Consider the following 7,446-nt stretch of genomic DNA (forward strand, 5'->3'; position numbering starts at 1 on the left):
CACGGATGCCTGTAGTTCCAGTTTTGTTGGTGGAAGGGAAGAAATGAGTGACCGGGTGTTGAATGCCGATCCCATGCTAGCTCTATGCCAGGGGATTTACATACGTTAACTCGTTTACTCCTCATGGTACCCTCTGAGGTAAAGATGTCTAACCCCCATTTCACAGATGAGAAGATTAAAGCTGGGAGTGGTTAAGAAACACTTCCTATATCACACAGCTAATAAGAGGCAGAGCCACAACTCCAGCTCTGTCTTTCTGTACCAATGTCCCCAGTCTTTCCCCTGCACCATGTTGTGTCCGTCGGGCTTAACACTTTACCTCCTGGGAACAATGGCAATACCCCTAAAAAGAATCACACACTTTTAGACGTCACTAGCTTTGCTCGTTCATTCAATACCTGTCTATTTAGCATTTCGTTGGATTCATTCATTCACCAGGTATTTACAGAGTCTGACTAATGTGTCAGGCGCTATGCTTTGGGGATAGTACAGTGAATGACCAGCTGTGATCCCTGTACCCTGGTGGGGAAAAGGGACACAAGACAATTAAATAAAAGAATTACAAATTGCAAATTTGGAATGTACTATGAAGGAAATAAACAGGAGGCTGGGTCAAAGGGAAATAGGGGAAGGGTGGCCCACATCGGAAGTGACATTCAAGACAAGCTCTGTCGAATGAGAGGCTCAGGCATGGTGCTGGGAGAAAGGGATTCCAAGCAGCAGAAATAACCCATGAAAAGATCTGGAGCATGAAACAAGCTTAAAGAAAGCTCAACTGACTGGACAATGGTGAGTACAGGAAGCAGGCGTGTGCAAGGTGCTTGAGAACAGGCGGGGCCCCATCCTGCAGGGCTTTGTGTGCTCTTTGGGGACTCTGGGTTTTGTGCTGTGTGCAAAGGAAGCCGTGAAGGATTATGACTGGAGAAGGAATGTGATCCAATTATGTTTCTAAAAGATTTCTCCGGCTGCACATGGAAAACAGACTCTCAGAGGTCAATGGTAGAGACAGGGAGAACTGTTAAGGAGGCTGCTGGAGTGTTCTAGAAAAGAGACCAAGAGGGTCTGGATTAGAGTGGTGGCAATAGAGGCGGAGGGGAGTGGCTGGCTCTGAGATCCTCTGGAGGCTGAACCAAAAGGACATGCTCACAGATCAGGTAGGGGAAGTGAAGACAGAGGTGACTACTGGGTTTCTGCTGGGGAAATTAGATGGATGATGGAGTCGTTACTGAGGTCGTAGCTCACAAAGGTCACAGAGCTAAGTAAGGGGGAGGATTGGGACTTCCCTGGCGGTCCAGTGGTTCAGACTCCACGCTCCCAATGCAGGGGGCACAGGCTCAATCCCTGGCTGGGGAACCAAGATCCTGCATGCTCCACGGCCCGGCAATCCAATCAATCAATGTAGGCAGTGTGATTCCCCAGGCACACTCACCACAAAGGCATCTGCCTCTAGCTGGCGACAGAGACGGGTAGCTCATTCCCTTATTACTCTCCTTGGCCCTTTCCTGCCTAACTTACTGCTCTCCCTCATCCCCACAGACGTCCTTGCTCAGGACCTGGGATGGCTCTCCTCCCTGCACTGACCTTGTCCAACATGGTGATGATGCTCAGAGAGGCAACTCTCACGGTGTTGAGATTTCACATCCCCTCCACCCCCTCACAGCTACAAGGTTAACATTACCAGCACCCTAAACCTTGCTCCAAATCCCCATAGGTGCCCCGACTCCAAAACCTGGGCTGGGAATATTTAATCTTCATTTTAAACCAGACACTGATCAGATCAAACTCAGGTACTTTGGACGTACGTTGACATGGCAGAAGAGCAAAGGGAGTAATCACTGCTGATAAAACGGAGAAAATGGAAGAGAAAACTCTTTTAGCTTAAATTGTTTCCTATAAAACAGTTTTGAAGGTAAAAGGTACTATCTTCTTGTCAGTGTCAACATTTCTCTCGCTGGGTAAGTGAAATTATGTTTCTGTCAATGATGAAATCTCTCCAAAAGGGAGGTGACATTTTGCTTGGGTTCTGGCAAGGAAAGACTGGGTCTAATGAAACTGGTAACTACACGGACACATAAAAGAACATTTGCATAGGAGGCAAGCAAACATCACCCCATTTCTACTGTCTGCAATGAGTGTACGCCCAGAACTCTTAAACCCTGCCTACGCTAATATGGCTCAATTGATTTGATGAGTATTTTTCACTGAATTTCTGCCTGGTGTTTGGGTTAGAGATAGAGCCAGAGACTGTATGCTACTGCTTTCTCTCTATCACCTATTATCCAAACTCATCGCTTGACTGTCAGCGGCCAATATTCAGATGCCTTTGCTATCTGCCCCATAACCTCGAGCAGCGCCATCTTGCTGATCCAACCAGAGCCATAGTCTATCACCTGTGCATCTGAGCTCAGTTGTATCACAAAATCAAAACCAGTATAAGAGATGCCAGATCCTGCATGAGAATTCAATATTCAAGGCTCCTGATCTGAGGAGGCACTGGTTTTCCAGCTGCACTTCCTCTCCCTCTGTGTGATGGATGGCATGCCATCTGAGCCCATGAGAGTTAATGCCCTCACCTCTAAGTAGGAATCCCTAAGACCTACAGCTACAAAAAGGAACCAGAGGAACTGCTTTGAAGGGTTAAAAGCAATTCCCTCCTGGAGGAGAGAACCAAGGCCCCTTTATTTCATAGTTGCTGAGCTGAAGCCTGCAGTTTTCTTGGCATCTAGCGTGAGCTTGTGCCCAGAAAACCAGAAATGACAAATAGAAGCAGAATCACAGCTTGGGCACACATTAATATGTTTGGACTCAGAAGAGGTAGAATTCTCTAAGATATTAAGGGGCATTTTTGTCCCACCTTAGAGTACAGCTCTGACGCTCTTCTCAGATCTTTTCATGGTTGATTCTTCTCAAACTAACAGTTGATCTAAGTCATGGGCGCATTTTGGAAAGTTGTAAATGTGGAGCTCGAACCAAGCTAAAATTGCACATGTATGAGAAACAGAAAAGGCTGGAACAAACAAGTGAAGGAGAATTCAGAGGGAAGAGTTTAACCATGTCCACGGATCCATCCAAAGAATATAAGCAAGTGCCACTTTTATTCCCAGTCACCCAAACGAATATTGGGAATTGAAATTAAAAAGCATTTTTTCTAAATTATGCCATTATACAAAGCATCATCACATTTTCTCCCACTTCTGTCCTCTCCCTCTTTCCCCACCCTACCCTGCCTCTAAATAAATCAAATTTCCAACGTAAGATGTGGCCGATGATAATACGCAACATTATTCTGTGAGCCATCAAGACAGAAAAAAATGCTGCCAATTCAACCCTGACACACACCTTGGTTTCAGAGATGTTGAAATGTGAAAAAAGGGCTCATCTTAAAATCTATGAACCACAGCATACACACAGGCGCACATGCGCGCGCACGCACACACGCACATCATACGCGTCCGTGAATTCCTCTAAGCAAGGGTAGAAAAACTGTCATCAAGAACCGATTTTCCAAACAGGCTAGATTTGTGCCGCCCCTTAAAAGGAGGGTGTGGGGAATTTGAACTTTATTTTATGGCATACATTTGCTGCCTGAAGACAACTCGGAACACCACTGACAGATAATGGACCACATTTCATATCTGAGAAATGTCTTATTTTTAAAACTGAAAGCAGAGAAAGTCATTAGGTTTGCTTTCACTCTTGCCACAGAACGGCAGGGCAATTTTCATCATACCTACTCCTTTTTCTTTTCTTCATTTTCCATTTTCCTCTTCTCTCTTACATTCGCCTTTATTCTTGTTTTTTTTTTTTTTTTTTTTTTTTTTTACTTGAAATCTAGTTTAGGTGTCTCCATATCTCATTAATGTGGTCTGCCTCAAAGGTCCTTAATAATAACTTATTGTACATGTTTATTACACTTGATAGGAAGTAATTTTATTGAAGCCCCTTTTGTTTCCTCGTTTGCTGATAATCTTGTGTCTCCACACCGGTAATACTGTCCCTAAGAAATTAGTATTTTTAGCATTATTCTTGTTTGTTATAACCAGGGAGATGATAATGAGAATTCATGAGGCTGCAAAACAGGCACAGTGACTCCACCTCTAAAACAGCCCAGTGCCTAACTGTAACGAAGATGCTTTGTACTTATTTGGCATAATATTCCTGACACCTAATAGTGGTCATTTTCTCTCCAACACTAAGGATTTGTTTAGATCGATTACTCATTGCATTGGTTGTTTGTTAAAGCCTTATCTAGGCCACTCATACAAAAGGGGGGGGTGCCAATTAATTGAAGTTTAATCATTCATCAAGTCAACATTTATTAAGTGCCCGATCTTTTCCCAGACATTCTAGCAGGCACTGCGGATAGGTCTTGGCAGAAAACGGAAACATATCCGAATTAAAAATAGCCCAATGTATTTGTCCCTTCCAGCTGCTATAACAGAATACCACAGACTGGGTAGCTTATAAAGGATAAACACAGTTCAGGACGCTAGAAGTCTGAGATCAGGGTGCCATGGTCCGATGAGGGCTTTCTTCTGGGTCACAGACTTCTTGTTGTATCTTCACATGGCAGAAGGGGCTAGGGAGCTCTATGGGATCTTTATGAGAGCATTAATCCCATTCATGAAGCCTCACCCTCATCATCTAATCACTTCCCAAAGGCCCCAACTTCTATCACCATCGCATTGTGCATTAGAATTCAAAACGTGAATTTTGAGGGGAAACAAACATTCAGAGACCATAGCATCCAACAACCTCCAGACAGTTAAACTTAGCACTGTCCCTTCTAAATTTCCTCCATCTGATGAGCAATTATCACCTCCTTCTCTGGATTCCTGTTGCCCTCAACTAAGACAGCTCGAGCCTGTGCCACAAAATATATCCTTAATAAAAAAAGAAAAACGGAAGCATCATTTAGAGGCATAGCTTATTCCATTCTTTATGTCTTCTGCTTCATTTCTCTGAGGCCTTCAGACAAAAACTAGAACATGTTTCAACTTTACTTTAACCATATATTATGGAAAATTTCAAACATATAAAGTAGAAAGACTAGACTATGAACCCCAAGTACTTATTCCCAGCTTCAGTAATTATCAACAATTCTGCCATTTTTATTTCATCTCTGCCTTCCACCTTTTTTCATATTGGATTTCAAAACCCAGATCTCCTACCATTTCACCCATAAATACTTCAGCATGTATTTCTGAATGATTGGGATTTTTTTCTCTTTTTAACTTCACCATAATGCCATTATCTCATTCAACACACTTAACAAGAATTTCTAATTATCACCTCATAACCACCCTTATTTTTCCCCGATTGTCTCAAAAATGTATTTTTATAGTCAATTTGTTGAAATCAGCCTCCAAAGTTTGCAAATAGCATTTGTTTGATTAGTCTTTTAAGTCTCTTTCAGTCCAAAACCGTTTTCTCTCCCTTTCTTCTCCATGCCATTTATGGACAAATGACAAATTGGTCATTTGTCCAGTGGTTGAATGCATCCTCGTGGTGTCATCCAACATGTTCCCCTTTCCTCTGTATTTTCTATAAACTGGTAGTTGGATCTAGAGATTTGATTCCATCTAGGTTCAATATTTTTAGCAACAAGATGTTATGGACCATGCTGTGGTGTCCTATTGCATCACATCAGGAGGCACAGAATGTCTGGTTGTTGCACTTTTTGTGATAATCAATGAGTTCAGGTGATGTCAACCTGATTCACCCACTAAAAAGCCTCCCCATGAACTTTCACCTAGTGTTTGTGTAGCCATTGATAATCATTGCCTAGAGCCACTATTCCATCAGAGATTTTTCCAGTTAATCAATCATTTCATGTCACAAGTATACCACAGAGTGAAATAACTTACCCTGGTATTGATTAAACTAAATCAGAAAAAACTACGGTTAAAACAGTTTTTAAAGCACTGAAACACACTTGAGACTGTTATCTAAAAAATAAATAAATAAAAGTAGGAGAGTTCAACCTATAGATGTCTCCTCCTCTTTTGAAAACAAAAACTCCATTTTCACTGAAAATTTCCTAGACCACCTACTTGATAGCACTTGCCTTTTAATACCTATTGATTAGGAAGATGTAGATGATGAAAAGCTTCTAAATTCAGTGACCCACTAAACAGATGTCTAGTATATTAATCATAGCAGTAGTCTACACACCCCTGAACTATAGCAAAGCATGTGTCCTAAGGATAAAACATAATTTTAAATTATTCAAGCTGCAATCTTTCCCCCTTCTGTCTTACATCCCAAACCATGCCCTCTAAGGAGCTGATCACTGGTGGGACTGGTGGAAGGAAAACTTCTTCAGGCTGAGTGTCACAAAAAGTCTGTGGGAGCTTACAGAGAGCAAAGAACAAGATTTTCTGGACAATGTGCAACAACGCGGATGGACCTAGAGATTATTATACTAAGCACAGTAAGTCAGAAAGAGAAAGATAAATACCATATATACATGTGGAATCTAACATATGACACAAATGAACTTATCTACAAAACAGAAACAGACTCACAGACATAGAGGACAGACTGATGGTTGCCAAGGGGGAGGGAGGGTGGGGGAGGAAGGGATTGGGAGTTTGGGATTAGAAGATGCAAACTAGTATATAGAGCATGGACAAAGAACAAGGTCTTACTGTGTAGCACAAGCAACTCTATTCAATATCCTGTGATAAACCATAATGGAAAAGAATATAAAAAAGAATGTATATATGTGTATAACTGAATCACTTTGCTGTACGGCAGAAATTAACGTAACATTGTAAATCAACTATACGGCAATAAAATTTTCAAAAATTAAAATTAAAAAAATTTAAAAAGATTTTCTGGCCAGATTTTCTCCCCTCTTCACCCTTTGATATTTTCAAAAGAGAATGCAGAAGGCTCACATTCCTATTCCAATTACATGACTTACATACGTATGTGTCAGATATGGTGTTGATTCAGTCAACAATGTTTTCTTACAGATCTACAGCTCGAGGCAGCCCTCTTTTCTTCCCCCACTGGGGTCCACAGTCCAGCAACTTCCCTATATGGGTCTCTGGTACTTTGGTTCCAAACACTTCAACCATAGGCTCTACTGCCATCACCATCCTGCGATAATATTAAGACTACTCTCCATAAATCTAGAAGGCAAACAAGTATGGTCCCCCAGAGAAGGGCACCTTCTAAGCTAGAAGTTGGTTCCCCAAGACCAACTAGATAGCCCACAGTAGCATCAGTCCTAGTGGCCATCAAGGTAAGGAGGACAGACTGATGGTTGCCAAGGGGGACCAGTGGCCTACTCTCCTGCTGAGGCCAGAAGCACACACGGTACAATTGCCTGGTTAGGCTGACTGCTCACAGACAAGATAGGAGGCTAATCTGGCCATTGACCTAAACTCTGATGTTTGCAGCACACACTCACAGGGGCCCCAGACTCAAGCCTCCTTC

Source organism: Tursiops truncatus, chromosome 7 (genome assembly GCF_011762595.2).
Source record: "Tursiops truncatus isolate mTurTru1 chromosome 7, mTurTru1.mat.Y, whole genome shotgun sequence".
Classification (NCBI taxonomy): domain Eukaryota; kingdom Metazoa; phylum Chordata; class Mammalia; order Artiodactyla; family Delphinidae; genus Tursiops; species Tursiops truncatus.